This window comes from Paralichthys olivaceus, chromosome 22 (genome assembly GCF_024713975.1).
Source record: "Paralichthys olivaceus isolate ysfri-2021 chromosome 22, ASM2471397v2, whole genome shotgun sequence".
NCBI lineage: Eukaryota > Metazoa > Chordata > Actinopteri > Pleuronectiformes > Paralichthyidae > Paralichthys > Paralichthys olivaceus.
This window is the reverse complement of record NC_091114.1, coordinates 9,758,794-9,777,527: the sequence shown is the minus strand read 5'-3', so window position 1 is coordinate 9,777,527 and position 18,734 is coordinate 9,758,794. Positions and strand designations below refer to the sequence as shown.

Sequence of the window (18,734 nt, the reverse complement as noted above, 5' to 3'; positions counted from 1 at the left end):
AAGCTCATTTCAGCTTAGTTCATTAACTACAGGGCACTTGTTTCTTTAAAAATGTGAAAGGCTACAACTCTGCAAGGGGAGAAATAAGCATGCTTGATTAGCTTATGTATCAGGCGTTTCAAATTAATAACACACTCACGGTTTCTTTAGAGGTGTAAATATCACGCAAAAAGAAATCAGAAGGATTGAAGTCAATTCATGTGCCCTGAGACGGAGGGATCCCAAAAAGAATCTGCACATTATTTGATGCTATTACCTCTGAATTTCCCCGTATGCTTTCCTGATTATATTTGAAAGCATGAATTTATTGTAAGTGCAAAATAAAATACGCACAAACCCCAGTATTTACCCGGTATTTACACACAACAATCCACAGGAGTGGGGGTGATTCACTGTCATCAAGACTCTTTTCCCCACTGAACCAGATTTCCTTCTCTTTTTCGGTGAATTTTCATAAGCACACCGCACTACAAAGAGCTTTGTGAGCAGCTTAAGTAATTTGAACAAAATAAAAAAATGCATCCCTTCCTTCTCGCTCCCTTCTCCTCCAGTTAACAGCGAGCAAAAGTGCCTCCGTAACGGTGCTATTTTCATCCAGAGTGATAAGAAATGGCAGCTATCAGCAGGCAGTTTGGAAGCTGCATAAAACAGTTATTCTGTGTGTGTGTGTGTGTGTGAGGAAAATTGATTTATGTGGCCTATCACTTAACAGGCGCAATATGTGGATGATTATGGGCTAATATAATATTATGGAATGAGTGAGAGGGTTAATGAAATGACCAGGTGCTGCCTCAAGGTGAAGAAAGTCCAAAGACATATTATAAGACTTATGATCATCACTCCATGAAAGACAGCCGAAGCAATCTGGTATTTTTGGTTTTTTATTCTGTCATGTTGCATATTATTTTTAATTTATTTTTTATTCGGAAAATTATATAGTTTTTTAATGCATGAGAATAATAAGGGGCTGAATGAAAAACATTGGGGTGGGGGCCTGATCAGTGTCAGAGGTCAGTGGTTGTTGGAAAGTAAAGCAACCCTCAGAATAATAACTTCCCTATGAATCTCTTCGTCTAATTTCCTACTATGAACATGGCAAAATGAAAACAATAATATTAATCAAGCTGAACTATAATAATAAAAGGTTTTTCTAATCGCGAATATAATGCATTTTTTAAAATTAATTATGAGTACTCAAATATACACTTATTCTTAAAAAGTGTGTATTCTTGTCACATATTTTGCTAGAAAAAGATATTACTGCCATGAGTGAACCAGGTGACAATACATCATGCTGAATTTTGAAATAAATTTACTTATCTTTTTTTTTTAGTGACGTGGGAACGACGACATAAGATCACTGTCCTGTAAATGCTAGTGCATCATTATTCATTTTTAAAACAATATATCTTGCAAGATATAAAATCTAAATACCAATGCCACTCCCTTCAAAAATAATCAGACCACCATCCCCTAAATAAAAATAAATCATAGTCCTTTAACTCTAACTAACACCACAACTGCCTAATATTCATCAAAAGTCAAAAACTTTCAATAGTATAAAAATGCATACATCCCTGTATATCTATTTATATAACTGCAATATTATAGAATATACTTTATTAAGGGTTTGATCTGGTGCCTCGTCTACAAATCATAGATGCAAAAATCTACTTTCCCCGTTCTGAATATTGGTTTCTCCTCCCCATTAAATTCAGTGGGGAGAAATAGGCTGGGCGTAGCAAACAGCCTCTTGTTTACCCCTTGGCACAGCGCTGGTGCCATGTCCAGACTTGTAAATCAGGCCCATTGAGGTAGCATAATGCTGATGATTATGACAGCCAGTCGCATGGGAGTGATAGAGAGACGTTGAGTTATGGGCTGGGGGAGGATGCCCAGAACTGAAGAGTCTCACAAATGGAGAAGCACTTCCACCGAAACACACAAGTCCCCAGATGGGGACTAATGCTGCAGTTGGCGGCCGTGCCACCCAAATGACTGCACATTAGCTGCTCCAAACCCACAGAATAGTAAAGTATGTTTGTTTTTTTACTCCACAGTTCTGCCATTTCGCTCGATTACGTCGAGATAATATTTCAAAAAAACACGCAGGCCGGGATAAAAGAGGAAGATTTGTATTTTGAGAGTGTTTTGTGTGGCAGCGGCGTGCGATGCATCACTGATCGAGATGACTGTGGGGCGGGAAATGCATTTTCATTCACTGTATTACTAAAGAATGTGCTGTTTGCATTCTACTTTATTCATCCTACTCCCCTTTGTGGATGAGCGATCATTCATTCTCATTGATCGTCAGCCATGATAATATAATCAGGCATAAAGCCTGACAAAGCTGACCGGTCCGATAGATCAGAGCTGCTGACAGCAGAGCTATGCACAGGTCATAAACCCTCACCTTCCCTGTTTGACCCCACATCAATTTGGCTCTTTCCAATATGAATGCAAATAACAATGCATTTTTGGTGACATGTTTATGGTTATCTCTGTATCTCCGCTCGCTCCGCCTGCTGCTCCTAAATGTGCTGATGTTACTGAGCTAATGGGATTGTGAAAGGTAACCTATTGCTCACTAGCGGTCAACTCTCTCTCTCTCTCCCCTCCCCTCCAGCACCTCCGGAAAACAAACACAAGCATCCGCGCATGCCCACGCTCGCACCCACACACACACATGCACACCTACATGTCCTCCACCCCAGTCACTTGTGTATGCATTGAGCTGATAAGTGCTGCGGTTCATTTTCCCCATGGCAAAGCACAGTAAAAAACTGGGGTGTAATAATTGCTTTGGGGGGGGCGAGACGATGATGGCTAAATATGCTTGATTGCCTCCTAAGCTTCGGTGCTGTGTAATGAAATATGGCTGCTGCAGACAGGGGCTCCGGTGCGATAGCTTTCTTGTCACTTTCTCACTTGCAATTTTTTTTTTTCTTTTTTTTTTTTCTTACCCTTTCACTCTTCTGTTCTGGCATTTTCGTCTTTGCTCACCCGTTGCCTTTGTCGCAGAATGGAGTCCATCAAAGCGTTTGTTGCCATTGAACACTTATCTTAGCTATAATGTAATAATTACTGGGGCCAAATCCGGCCTAATTGAGTATTCCTCACCACATCAAAACTGCAGGCGCCCTAATATTCCTCTGTTCTACAATTTAATTTGCGGATTCATTAGCATGAGCAGGGAGTATAGAGAGAAGCTAGATAAGGAGGAAAACACACTGTTGTTGAAGTTAGGTTGAAGGGGCGAGGGACCAGACACATTCTCACCTGGGTTATTATTTCCAACTGTCATATGCGCGTCGGAATAAATGATTTAGCTTTCGGTTTTGTACTTTTTCGTACTTTTCTTCTTTTAAAATAATAAATTGATCAACGGTCGACTGCATGAATATAGAAACTGACGCATGTGAGCAGTTTTGCGCTGCTATAATCATGACATTCATTGCTAATCATCTAATTTGACTGCTATGAAGCCCGGCAATAATATTTTCAAAGATAATGAGCCAAATTAAAGCTCACTCAGTGTAGCTAAATAAAAAAAATAAAAAACTGTTAATCCACAATTTGGTTGTAACCACCCAAAGCACATTTCTCCCTGTTGGTTAAACAAGTAGCTAATCATTTACAAGAATATTAGTCCACAGGCTTGTATGGGCACAGCAGCATCTGCTAATGCACTGAGCAAGAAAACAGCCTGAGAAAATCTTCCCACATTAAATGAAAGACCTTTTTTTTCTTCTTCTTTTGCTTCCAGAATAACTCAAGCCTAATTTGTTGTGCTACTTAAAGGAAAATGTAATTACACTTGTTTTCATTATAATTCACAAAGCCAATCGATAAGTGTGGTTAAGTCATTCTCTGCTGCACATGCACTGAAATTTGGTCGCAAAACAAGCATTCTGTCAGTCCGCACTATTTGTTCTGAGCATAATGTCGCAAAATATACGTGTATCAATTACATTCACTTGATAACAATTACTTTTTAATGGCAAATCATGTACAGCCAACTTACTCTGCGCTTTATTTTTTTATCGAGACCTCCTCGTTGTCTGGTCTTCACTTCACAAAGACAGTTTGATTAAACTATTCATCCCTATCCTGTCCCTCTCTGTCTTTCTCATTTATTCAGTCCTCTTTCCTGAGACGTCAACCACAGGATGAGGCCTGCGGCAGGTAAGAAAAGAAAGAAAAAAAGAGATATCTGATGTTCTGACCTCCGTTTCGCATCATTTCCCATCTGCTCAAATCCCATGTGACACATCAAGGATGCCCGCATGCTGTGTTTTCTTGATGCTTTCAAATTTGATCTGATAAAGGGTTCGAGCTGATCACGTGTCCCAACATCGGTCTTAGTTTGAGAGAGGAGCTGCTCGTTTTTAGTGGCGAGAAAGGCCGGAGAGTATGTCCAGTGCCATCAAATCAAGGGCTGAGCTAAATCTCGACTCCAGCTCAATGCTCCCCCATCTCCTGACCTGCAACGGGGCAAGGGGGGGGGGGGGGGGGGGGGGGCTATATCTGGCAACCCAAATCTTTTTTAAAGTGACTGAGAGAGTGAGGGAGACTGACTGGCACTGATGGGACCAGACTTGGACTGTGCGATGCTGTGCTGTGCTGCACTGCGCCCCGGTCTACACAAGCCTGATTGATAGAGTGTGATGAGACTGTCACTGAGCAAGGAGAGCGGCGGAGAGATAGGCTGGATGGAGGGAGGAAGGTGAGCTGACCGGCAGAGAGATAGAGAAATAAATTTGAGAACATGTGAAGGATGAAGTGAGGGAATGAAGTGGCTGGATGGAATGTGTATCGGACACATGAGGGACAGGTTGGGGTAGGGGAGCACTGGCAGAGAGATACTGGAGGAGGGAAGTGTCCACTTTTATGCCAGTTAAGTTTTGCAAAGACAGAATGTTGAATAGTTGACACAAAGTATTTGAGATGACAGCATGAAAGCAAAATTACCTATTAGAGTCTCACATTATTTTTATTTCTGTTCGGCTGAATTACCTATAATTGTCACTGACAAGAAAGTCGGCAGTTCGATCCCAGTCTCCCCCATTCTGCATGCTGAAGTGTCCTAGGGCAAGATACCAAACCCCCAAATTGCCCCTGACTGCCCCTGCTATATAAATACTGACCATTTATCTCAACTCTGAGCATTCGCAATTATGAAAACCTGTCCACTGAAGAAACAGCTTGTCGTCAAGTTACAAAAATGTACATATATCAGTGGCAGCTGATACGACATATCCCCGACACAAAAGAAGAAGCTGCAACTGAATGTTTTCGACAAAACATACAACAGGAAACACTGCAGCCGAATATTTCACATCGTCACGCACTAACTATAACTAATGCAATGGGATGCTGCACCGTAGAGCCCAGCTGTCTTAAAAACTAAGTGGACAAAATGAAGCAGAATGCAGATGTTAGCAAATCCAGATGAGCCCTGATTCTTAGGGTTGGCCTGCGACATATCTAGTATGTGTATAAACTGACCTATTATTTTATTCATTCAGTACTTTTTACTAATGATAAAAACAAACTTTAATACATATATACTTTTTGTAAGGTACCTTTCATATAGGAAATGCAGCTCAAAATGCTTTATATACATACAATATAGGTACAATATAAAAACATGTTGAAATGTATTTAAAAGAAAAGGACATTTCAAAAAAAGGTAAAAGAGCGGAGGAGTGCAGGGAAGAGCAAGATCTAGTTAAACGCTGAAATAAAGAGAAATGACAGAGTCAATATTGTCTAATAATAATTTGAATGTCTAAAATTTAAAGTTAGTTAGTCTATGTTTTATCTGTATGTCTATTTCCATCTCCTGGAAATTGTTCTTTGACCAGTGTGTGTCTACATTAGGAGCCAAATGGACTCAAATTCCCTGCATGCATACACTTGGCCAATAAATGATTGTCACCTTTTCAAATATTGATCAAGTCAAATCTTCAGCATGTTTATGTAACCTTAACCAAAGTGCTGAGCAATGCTCAAGTGCCTTTCTGCCTAAAACGACACGGAGCACTCCAGATGTGAGGCGTGACCGTGACCTCCAGTTTCTGGGTCCTGCACCGAACCCGGAGCACGACTTTATTTCTCCACGAAAAGATCATGTGAAATCTCACACACATGCGTAAAATGAATCTGGCGCCCGATTGATAGTTCAATTTAGAAAACGACATAGTTCATATTAATATGCAAATGATCAAAGTTAGGAGCGACAACTCTTTTGATCTACAAGCCACATATTTCCTATTCTGTATGTTCCCCATGTGAACGTCATAAATAGTTTACTGGTTTGCTTATCGGTCTACCAGCGCCTGCTTTGGACACGATATTAGATCTTGTGGACACATGGCATCTTGGCAGCAAGTGGGATACAGGCTGAGCTAAAGCCCTGTTCTGGGAATTCCACAGTTAGTGATTTCAGACTCAATAACAGCACCATGTTTTACTTTTATCATTGCCTCAGGAAAGACGGCTGACTCACCAGAACGCCAAAGTTATTATTAGTGCCTCGCATATGTGGAGGGTGAGCTGTGTGTATGCGCGCGCGAGTGTGTGGAAGACAGAGAGGGAGGCTCCGGCAGAAGTGGTAATCGAGGCAAGAGCAGCATGAGGAGCTCTTATCTGCTGCCTGCCAAGTCCTGACCAGGGCCCTGACTCCTGCCTCCCCTCCCTCGCTCCATCCCTCCCTCTGTCCCCCTCCTCCAGTGGGGCTTCCCACTAGTCGGCTATAGTCAGGGCAGCCAGGTGAAATGAGCAATTCCCATTCAGGGACAGGAGCGCCGCACTGACTCGCCCTGTGAAATGGCTGCTCACTTTGGCAGATCAATGCACTCTCCCTCCCTCATGCACTGCCACAGTGATAGCCAGGAAGAAAAGGAAGGGTGGAAATGGTTCTGGGCGGAGAGAAGGGACCAGTGGTTTTCAATGCGCGGTGCTTGTGTATGTGTTTGTTAGTGTGGAGAGGGGGGTGGGGTGTTAGCAGGGCATTTAATGATATTTGCCGCGGCCGCTCTGAGTGAGTGCTGTTCTAGGGAAACGGGAGACGCTTTGCATAAACTCAAAAGACATGCAATATTGCTATTGCCTCGTTGGGAAGTGCCGTTCCCTGTCTCACCGGATATGAGAATATTCATCCAGTGAACTGGAAATTTTGCCAATATGAATGATATTAGTGACAGTCATATTAAAATGCTTAGCTGTGACAAAATGAATTCCATATCTCAGCAGTGATGAGAGTCATATGTCAGACGTTTCTAGTGTATGCATGGGTTGGACATACAGGTTTAAAGGAGGAATTGGAAGATAAAATGTGCATAATCTAAACTAATTCTCTACTAGATAATCATACAGGTCCAATAACTTGAGTAGGCAATTACTTTTTCTGCTCTCAGTAACTAATTATGCTACACTATGATACGTTAATATTAAAAAAAAGACCTCCCACTATGCTAATTTCAGATATTTCAAGCTCTTTTCAAGGTTGTATTCACACGCTATTCACAGACACAAGATTTTCTGCTATGGGGCCAGCATCTCCAACACAAATTATGTTTTGGGCTACGCAGAGCCCCTAGCTTTGTGTTCGGAGCCCAGTGAAAGTGGCTCTTAAGACTTAAGCAGATAAATGAAATGAAGCTACGCCACATGTGCACAGGAGCCAACTAAAAGCAGCTCTGCAGACTGGTCATACGAATCAGTCATGTCCTGTCCCAGGCTGTGCGGCTGTCAGCAGGGGTGCTGCAACACATTAGGCAAAGCAGGAAATTGAATGGGGCCCCGGGCTAAGAGGAGGCCCCAGAGAACAGTTGATTACATCAGTCCTGAGCAATGGCAATTTTGTGAGAACCCCCCCCTTAATTCATATGATCAGTACTGTGTACAGGAGACTGTATTGTTAGTATGGCAGTGCTTTGTGTTGCTCACAGACTGCATATAAATGAGGTGAAGCTGCCATGTTTCTGTTCTAACAGCCCCGTGGTGAGTGGGTAACAGGGTTTCACAGAGAGGAACTCACATGCCCTAACATGAATGAAGCATGGACCAGCCACCAGAAGACAACAAACGATACACACAGATTTGACTTCAATCTTAATTATCCACTATATCTTCACAAAGAAAAAGTTGGCTGCTAATATTAATGTCTACAGACTCTCAAGAACCTTCTCTTTATTTGTCCCTTCGCTCTCTGGTCATATTTAGAAACCCTGAATCATCTTTGGCCACCGATTTCAACAATGCACTTTGCTGATTGGTTATCGGTTACATCATTGGTTCGTGGTAATGCCAAGTGATTCATGGTCAAATCTATTATTCAAACCTGGAAACTCACCAATAAATCTACCATTTGCATGATTAACTCTCACATCATTTTGCCCCTCGTTGAATAATTACATCATGACTTTTATAAAACTTCAGTGAACCAGACATCGAAGATTTCTTAGCAACAAAGCAGCACAAAGTGCTCTCTTTTCTCCTCGTTTAAACAACTGAGTTATTGAAGTTTTAATTTCATGTGATGATTCTACTTTATGTTGTTGTATTTCATGTAAGTTTCTATCCTTAACACAGTCTATTGCATGCTCTAGCAGTGGAGCCTTGGTTAGTTTACTTTATATTCTATAAATCTAATAAACTATGGTTAATAACCTAGACCAAAATAAATGACAACAGCCTATCTAATTGCAATATACAGATATCAGATATCTCATCTTAATGGTACAATTAAACCAGGCTGAAAATCAATGATCAAGAGATGTGTTGCAATTACTTTTTGGGTGTTGAAAACCATTCAATGCTACAATCTGTTTTGTTCACTCTAAATAAGAATAACTATTTACACAGACCACACAGTTCTATGGTTTTACCTTTGGGCCAGTGGCTATCAAGCGATATCTTCTATGACACGATTGTGTTTTGAAACGGCACACCAACAAACTCTGGTCGATTCACGTGCAGTAAAAAGTCCTCATCACTCAAATTTGGAATTTCAAGAGCGAATATGTGATAAACATTAATTCAGCTGTTTTCAATGGATGTGATCAAACACAATCCATCACAGTAGCTGCTACCTGGAGAACCCCAAGGCAGTGTACTGGTACCTCATGTTATTATTTTGCACACACAATTAACTTTTAATGAGTCTGATTAATGCCAATGACAGTTATTTTTCTCTGTCAAATGTTGGAGCTCAATGTCCTCACATCTTGATTACATCACTTTCTCTACAGTGATTCAATTCAGTCCCAAGCTCACTTGAATTTTTGTCCAATTTCACTGAACCATTCTTGAAATCATCATTTGATCATCTGTTGTAGTCTACGGTGTCTCTGTTAGCATAGCAAACAGCTGTGCACCTCAGTGTAGGAGGAGATTAAAATGTGTGAGAAAATGAAATCATCTCCCTCCCTCTTGTAAACCATGAAGGAGTTAGAGTCTCGAAGCAATCCAGACCACTTCAGAGCCATTCAAATCTGTTTTCCAGATTTGAAATGACATACCGAACAAAAGTGGAGAAGAAAAGCCTCGTCTTGATGAATGAACAATTAATTAGAGATCCGGTTTGAAAGCACAGGGGCACTTGACCTGAAGCAACGTCTTTTTCTACAGTCGTGTCATAATTGCAGCAAGATTCTTAATCATAAGGTAGAAAACACTCGAAGTGTAGGCATGAAATTAACTTTTACACTTTTGATATTATATTTTACAAAGTGATAAAAAATGTCCTTGTTAATTCAAATATTACAGTTATTGTCTTATTGAATTATACTCACTGAATCATACTGACTCTTACAGAAAATGAATGGCAAGGGAGATTCAGACTCTGTGATTCTCACATTATATCGAAGGTAATATATTTTAATGACAAATGTGGCAGGCAATTTGATTTAACCTTTATTGTTACTGTTCGCAGAGCTCCCTTATTACAAAACTCCACGGCTACAATTCAGACTCTTATAAAATATTTATTCAGCCATTCTCGCTGTTCTGAAAAGGTAGTCTATCATCATTGTGTTATTATTTTGAAGCCAGATAGTCCTCTTTCTGCACAGTATAGCAAAGGCAGGTGCAGGACACTTGAATCTTGGTCATCAGCTGTCAAGGCTGTAATGAACAATGTTTACTAGTAATACCGAGCGTTGCCACATTTCAGGGTGTGAAATGTCAAAGTGTCCATTTTCCCCTGAGCCAGTCAGAGCCAACACTGTCAGGACTACGGCCGTAAACAATAAGCAAATAGAGGCAAGAAAGCTTTCTCCGTTACAACCATTACAGTCACAGAGAGCGGGGGGGGGGGGGGGGGGGGGGGGGGGGGGGGGGGGGGGGGGGGGGGGGTAGAATGTCAAGCCGAGAAAAATAAAGGTGCTCGTAAAGGGTGGAAAAAGTGGTTTCTATTTGGCGGACACATAATGACAGCTGTTAAACAAAAGTGAAGGATGGAAAGCAGGAGAGAGAGAGACCGACATGCCGAGGAGGGGGGGGGGGGACACCTGCTGTTGCATCACCTGCTTTAATAATAGTGTTGACATTCAAATGGGAAGCTCTGACAATAGGAGCTGGCTGAGGCAGCACCCGGTATGCAAATAAAAGAAGAACACATCAGGAAATATTAGCTGGCGTCAGGACTTTTCATAGCCCACATTGAAAACCACTTGACCCTTGGCATCCCACAAGTGCTTATGTGTTGTTTGTGTGTGTGTGTGTGAGCAGCAACGATTGACACATTAAATGAGCTCATTTCCCACTTGAATCTATGTATTCAATAATAACCTGGCATCTAAGGCTAGAAATAGAAATATACACAGGTATTTTATCTTTGAATTAACATGTGCAAGTACACTGACGTTAATTATTTATCTGCTTTCCGAAGCAATTAGTAAAACAGCGTTTGTTTTCTTTGATTGGCATTCCATTTCTGCCCTCGCTTCCACACTTTCATTCTCACTGTCATGCTATGTTGAATGCCCGGGTTAAACATAATTCAATAACGGAAAGGATCATTAGTTGGCAAATTCATTCTTGACTCTCTCTTTCATGCACCCCTCATGGCCCCGACGGCCCTATCAATCAACATCAGGTCCAGCTATCACACTCGCCGTTGTGCATATTTTATTCCCTTTTAAGTGCTCAGCGGTCTTTTGTATCAATCTAGACCTGTGGTGATTGGAGTCGAAACTTTTCATGTTGGAACTCGGTGGGGTTTGAAGGACTGCAGATCTCAGCAGATCCCCGCTGATGCCGAGGTCGATACCTATTATGGTAAAAGCAATAGTCAATATGGCGCTCTCACGTTACCAGCTGCCGATGTGGTTGCTTTTCAAAAGCTGTGAACCTTTCTACAGAACGTTGATGCCAGAGTTTAATGGTTTAATAACACTGCGATTGTTTCTTTTTCTATATTATGGGATGGACCTCGACTCTATGTAAGGAAAGCTCTTTTATGTTCCATCCTGATTGGGTGACTCAAACGGTTCTTTGGAAAGCCCCTTGCAGAGCTGAGCCTCATGAAATCCTTAGTAACTTCCCTCGGTGTAATCATCTTTAAATAATTGTTCTTGATTTCTAAGAGGTCTTAATGCAATTCTACTTCTCTCATCAGCCTGCGATTTACGGCACTTGTGCAAATCGTTTTTCATTAAAAAGCTGCTCGTCTTTATTGAGCAGTATGAAACCTGCATGAAGGTGAAAATGTAAATCACTGCACGTTCAAAAGCAAATCACATACATTTCTTACAGTTATCAATATGCATGGATAGAAGACAGTAGATATACTCTGTACTCAATAGATAAAGTGTGTTACAATTCTCAAATTAAACGGAGTGTGTAATTTACAACTTAAAAAAGCATGGACCTGGTTTTTAAGATTCAATCGTTAGTTTCTATATATTTGCCACCAAAGTTTAAAACTATGTCAAACTTTCTGTTCTGCTAAGGCCAACTCAGATGATTGTGAAAAATATGACACATAGGTCCCCAGTGTGAAGGCAGCATTGTGCTGCAATCAGTTAACAAGGACCCTGGTCTCCAGCAGAAATAAATATATATTTAACAACGCCCTTGAGCCTTGTGGGAAACGTTAACTGTAATAACTGTAACCATCCATGTTCCAGAAATACTTAATTTGAACAAAAGTGCTATGCAAAAGGAAACAAAGAAAAACTATGAATCCCAGGTTTAGCAGAATTATCCAATACCAAAGGTCTGTCTGGTGATGGTAAACGTTTTATAAGACATGGCAACTGTTGCTTACTTGCATGAAAATGCTAAAACTTTGTCCTATCATTTTAGAAATCTTAGTCAGACATGAAGAAAAAACAAAAATAAAAAACTGAATTGAAGAATGTCTTGAATGTTGAATATCTGCATGTATTCAGAAAAGCGAAAATAAATGCTTGGATTCATTTAAAGGGAGCAGAGAGGTGCAGACAAGCTTGACTGAGTTAAAAAGTTTTCAATGGGAAATGAGATTTAGAAAATGACAGAGCTCCTAATATCCGTGTGTACAACTTCCCAGCATGTGTACGCTAAAGCACTGTCCCCGACCAGAAATACACAACGGGGGAAAAGTGTGCTAGGTAAAAATGAAGGTGGGAGTTGTGAAATACAATTCTGAATGCCTATAACTATACTACAGTATCAGCCGCCTCCGATCTGTACTTCCTCATTCGGATGTTCTCATTTGTATCCACACCTGTGTCATTCACAGCTTTACGTCTTAACCTAATTTCATGGTCTGCAGGTTTGGATGGATGGCTCTGCCTCAAGTTGTACACCAAAGGGAGGGGGGAGAGAGATTGGCATGCGCACGTCCGCATCTGTGAACGTGCACCCGCGCAGTCAGGGAGAGGGGGAGAGAGAGGGATGCTTTCACAATGGCGTGGAGAATTGTAGCCACTGCCAGATATTAACATTTTAACCTTGTACTTTTCTGTTAACAAAAGTACATTAAGCCCCTCTGGATAGCAGACAGTGAATTGGGGTTTTATTGACTTTCAGCGAGCATGACAGGATGATCAGAGGTGAGCCCATTTTGTGATAATGCGCTTCAATTACAGTAAAAAACACAAACCGAGATGATATACTGCCGAATTTGCGAACGGCAAATGTTGAACACTGATTTAAATGTTACACGCTCAGCTGGAAAAGCAAGAGCAGAGGAAAACAAGATAACCGAAAGAAAATAATATGGCCGACATTGTACACAGTGAACCCGGTGACCTCCAAATTACACACAAGAGAGACTGTTGATTAGATAATTGACATTTCTCCACTCAGTGTGAGTAATCCCCATTAATGCTGCGACAAGTTGTAAGAGCTCTGTACAACACCATGGCCTCCTCTCCCCCAAAATTGCTCAACATATATTTAAGTGTCAACATTTCCCTTTTAGTCCGTCGGAGTATCTCGTGTTGTAACGGCTTATTTAGCCAAACCAGGCATGACACCAATTATACTGGAGGGAAATCGATTCAAACAAAGCGCTCTGCCGGGACAATACGATACAATGATCAAAGTGACTGGATGTTTTGCTGGTGACGAGCGGCAAAATTAGTTGTGTGCTTTAAACTTAGTTGTAAACCCTTCGAAATCCATATTTCTTGAAGCCATTAAGAGGATCCTCCAGCGTGACGTGGAAAGACAGACCGAAAAATAAGCAAGAAAAAACAAAAAAAAAAACACAACAAAGAACAAAAGATGAAACTATTGCATCCTTTCATTGCAAATTGCCTTCTCCACTTAATTCCACAGAGTTGTATACCAAAGACAGAATTCAGGATAATTGCTTTTGCACACATTACTTGATATATTTGCTGACATTTTATTTGAAGAAATGCAGATTATCGTCCAGCGCCCGAGCTGTAAGTCATTTTCATCAATTGTTTATTTTCTGGAAATGGAATACCACGGTGGAAATCAAACAACGTTCAACCGCTTTCTTGTAATGTCATTCTTCCAATATTGTTCAAGTCCACAACCATGAATTGGAATGAATGCATTAGAATAAAGTTTTGCAAATAGGTGATTACTGGTGCAGCAATATCCCTTGACAGTAATTTTGTCCTTTTTTAAATTCATGTACACATTCAATCCACAATGTAAATATATATAATTTACAACTCTATATTAATTAATATGTTACCTCTGTTGTCAAATACCTTTTCTATCTCACAAAGGCCTTTGAGGCGTTTCATGTTCTATGTTGTCATTGTAGAGTTCAAAAGAAAAAGGAAAAAAAAAAACACAGTTTGCACAAAGCTTATTTCAATTACCATGGTATCTCACTTGTGCTCCAATGGTGCAGCGCTCACTGAAATGTACAGTACCATGAAATATATTAAAACCATAATGAATATGCTAATTATCCTTTTTTTACTCTCAGAATCCTACAATGGTTTTTATGTTCCAATGACAATAGCCCCATTTTATGTAGGATATAATAAGTGTGTGTAATTACTGATTATAATAATGTGTGTGTGTTATAATATAGTACATGATTGTGCTGAACTCAGGTGCAGATCTTCTATATCATTATAACCGGCAAACAATAGCTTAAACTCATGAAGGTGCACGTATGAAGAGTTAGACAGTTAGTGTGCAGTTCTTTTTTTAGGCTTCTTCCCCCCCGCCTATTGTCAGTCTTCATTTGGGCTTCCAGACGGGAGTTTGTCGAGGATAGATCCCTCATATGTCAGAACCACACAGACCATTTCCTGAGTCCGCTGTGACTGTCAGGCTCCGCGGACCATGAAAGCCGTGTATGTGATGCCCGAAATTACCTCATTGTAGAATGCCACAGACTCCCACAATGGCACGGCCACCACTATCGCTTCAAGAGACACTAAGGGATCTCACTGGGACTTTAAGGAAGTTATTTGCCAACAAATATAGTGGGTTCTCAGGTGGAAACGTAAAATAAATCCATTTTACAGTATGTGGGTAGAAACTGGTTGGAGCATGAATTATCAGGTTAACGGTATCCTGGACACTCAGTAGGTTAAACTATAGATTTTGCAATAAAGGATGATGAGTTTTTGACATTTTAAAAGGCTGCGACGAAACACTGAATCCAAAACATTGTAAATCTGTGTGAATTTTTGGAAACGTGGTCTCCAGCATCAGCACTCAGTCTTATAATCAGTCTCCAGTCTTAACAAGACACGTCTGAGGCAGGAGTGGGGAACAAACCCAACTCTCCCCGGTACAATTATAGAATTGCACTGCAGTCACTTAGCCCGCTAATACACGGTGTGATATTAATTACTGTTTGTAAACAATGCACTTTGCAGAGATTATTGCATGCACTCGGCGTCCTCCATTTGTGTTTGGTAATTCTCACAAGTGATTAAGTGGTGAAGCTAGGACAGCTGTTCAAGATGAGTTCATTGGCATGTTTAATTAATTGCACTTGAGATAATTATTCAATCATTACTTTGATTAATTTTCTGCATCCCAGATAATGCATCAAATGTCTGCTTGATGTCAATAGTTTTGAAAGAGAGAGTAGAACAAAATTAACCATCTTTTTTGGAAGCTCAATTTAGGACTAAATTGTGCTTTGTGGGGAAAATAATGGCAATGTCAGCCGGGCATGATGGAAATGTGTTATTATGACTGTACGGTTGATTTGAATAATGCTAATGCTCACTTAACAGTCGTAACACGAAGGATGTCCAAACACTCGTCAGGGCTGCGTTATTTCCTTGCGTTCCTGACACATGGACAACAACCTGTCACTGCTCGCTTCAATGTTGTGAGTCGATTCAAGCCGCATTATGTTTGAAACATGCTTATTCTTCACCCCCTCAGATATGCAGGGTAGTGGCAATATCCTACTGAGGGAAAGGCAGGCAAATCGTTTGTGAGAGATCTTGTCAAACAGATTAATTCCCACCCTGGGCCTCGGGGTTCTGGACCGTTTTTCTGTCATGCTGCTTTGCCAGGCTCCCTCTTGATAATACCCCAAAGATAAAATTAATTGTGCAGGGAGATGTGGGATGGGGAGTATCTAAAAAGGACCTTGAGCAACACATGAAGCCCTCTTTTTTTCTCTCCGCTCCTCTGCATGTGAAAACACAGAAACAATCAAAGCGTCAGACGCATGTCACTTTGCACCAACGATCACGAACTTTGTTAGGAAGTTTGTGGAAGTGAGAAGCTCTGAGGGAGATGTGAAGGGACAGAATCAACCCTCGTGAAATATCCTTGTCTGAGAATGTCTGTGCTCAAATTACCATCAGAGTGGAATCCCTCACTTTAGTAGTTTACAAAGAGGGATGACATACTAATATTTGTCTACAACTGTCTCTGCGAGTTTAGAAACATGCTCCTCTCTTCTTCCACACTGGCAATCAGAGTTGGAATGGACTGTAGCATGTCAGCTGTATGAAATTCTGCACTGAATCTGCAGCTATGCTAGCCGCTCTGCAGGGATGTATTCAAGCTGTGCATTGAGCAAAATGGTTGTGTCAGAATGCTAAAATGTTCACAATAATGAAGATGGGAGTGTCATTTGGTCAAGAACTTAAATATTGGGCATTTACATTTGGTTATGTTATAGTTTTACTCACCACTACGCCAATAGAGGGGTGGGTGAAGTGTTTCCTGCCCCTGCCGTGTCATCCAAGTGGCTCTTTTTTTTTTTTTACATTTGGAGATTCAGTCACCATTTATTTTAATTGTATTCTATTTGTCTGCAACGCTGTTTACCCCTGAAACTCCAAAACTGTTTTGTGGACTCAAACACTCCACCCACCCCTCCATCGGCAGAGTGGTGAGAAGATAATGAGTGAATTGTCATTGTTGGGTAAATTACCTCTTTAAATATCAACATCATGGTGGTGCTAGAGGAAATGTCAGGGGGATCACCAAAGTCATTAGTATTCATCATTTGAGAACCATGAACATCTGTATCAAATTTAATCGCAATCAACAAATCTGGACATATTGCAAAAAACTAATAAAATGCAAACCTCATGGTGATGCCAGGGTAAAGTCACAAGGAATCAACCCGCCCGGCAATGACTGTCTTCCACACTTCAAACGGATAAAAACCATTCCTTTGGATACTAGTGTCCATTTATCAGTACAGCAGTCAGATGCAGTCACACTGAGTGAAGCAGACCTTTCCCACAACCCCCTGTCAACTCAAACAGCTCACAACATTAGCCAAAAAGTGCTAATTCCTGCTGTGACGGTGTGAAAGCACATAATGTCTCCGTCTTTCATCACCACTATACCGTTTAAAAGCCACCAAAAGACTAATTTAACAAAGAAATATTCCACGGAGGGCAACGCAGAAAAGAAGGTAGACTGTGGCAGCCGTTCTTTTTTCTCCCCCAAATAGTCCCTCGGCACTTGAGCTGCCCCTGTCACCTCCTCTGGCAGATGGTGCAAATGAGCCTTTATGTGCTGCTGCTAGACAACAAGGATATGGCGACAAAGTGCAATCACAAGAGACGCACGTTAGCACGGGTAGGTAGACTGAAATAAAAGTGTTGCTTTTAGTGCTCATAGTCAAAACACATCAGCAGCTGCCTCGGACGTTGCACCACAACAACTGCTTAAATTTGTTGGTTTTCATTTCGCTTTGCTATGACAGATGAATACTAGAGTGACTTGTCTGTTTTCCTTTTCGTAGCATATACTGAGGCTTGTGTTGTCAGGACTCATAGAGCCGTATGAATAAGACATGAGATCATTTGTTCATTTGTTGCCACAGAATTCACATTCAGTTCTCTGTGCGAGGATTCTCGGTGCAGTCAAAGTGCGGTCCAAGAATGTGTCTGTGCTTACAGCGAATCAGTCCGTGTGAAGAATATTAGGTTTGGCAGTTTCCCTGGATGTGCATTTAAATCTCGTTTTTGGCGAGAGTGTTTCACACACATACTCGAAAGGTGCTCAAGCCCACATAAACACACAGTCCCAGGGCAGCGCACATCCAACAGTGTGGAGCTCAAGTAGTCGCTGCTGCCACAGTGTGACATCATCGGCTTGGCTGGCCGAGTCCCAGTGGTGTCCTCCTTTGGAGCCAGATAGATCTTTCATCAGAGCTCATCCTGTGATGCTGCTGTGTCACTCAAGGGCCCAGACAGGCAGTGCAGCAAGGATGACAGCCCAGAAGTGAGAGCTCAAGGTAGCTAGGCAGGTAGAAACTATTGACAGGACACTGGGGAGCAATTATGAGTGAAGCCCAAGGGTTTGCACAAAGGAACCTCAGGCTTGTTTAAGTCTATTAAAAATACAGCTCAGGCCCCTGTTGAGGGATAACAACTCCTACTAGTTAACTCGTCACAAAATTAAGTTTGAAGCTCAATTAGTGACAGATTCATCATATAAACTCCACCGGGCCGTCGATCTGAAGACTTTAGCTTAAAAATAAATGAAACAATTTGGCTTTTCCGTCTGCACAATCTTTAGAGTCGTCGTCTGTGAATCAGTGAAACAGTAAATGCTGTAACATGATTAACAAGCCGACCTTTAGGCAGAATTTTCGATTCTCAGCATTCGTGTTTTCAGGGCCTATAATCCACAGGAAATAAATTCAACAGCCACCGTAGACACTTGGCACATCACTCCCCATAAAATACCTGCAAATGATCAAGGCAGACAGATAATGGCTTGGAAGAGAACTCGGCTTGCTGCCCTGTGACAGACATTTCCAATTAAAAAGGGTAAATAACTTGAGATTCATCTATTTCGCCCTGTCC

At 41.2% G+C, this 18,734-nt stretch overlaps 1 protein-coding gene across 32 annotated transcripts in view; it reads left to right on the top strand.

Annotated features, from left to right (window-relative positions):
• LOC109634861 (protein tyrosine phosphatase receptor type D) overlaps positions 1 to 18,734 on the top strand; it is a 335,897-nt gene that overhangs the window by 139,400 nt on the left and 177,763 nt on the right. For 31 of the 32 annotated variants that reach the window (XM_020095632.2, XM_020095637.2, XM_069518453.1 and 28 more), the window contains exon 5: positions 4,142 to 4,185. The exons of the other annotated variant lie outside the window; for it this stretch is intronic. The gene's annotated coding sequence lies outside the window, so the exon portion shown is untranslated. The remainder of the gene's footprint in view (positions 1 to 4,141; positions 4,186 to 18,734) is intronic. 32 annotated transcript variants of the gene reach the window in all.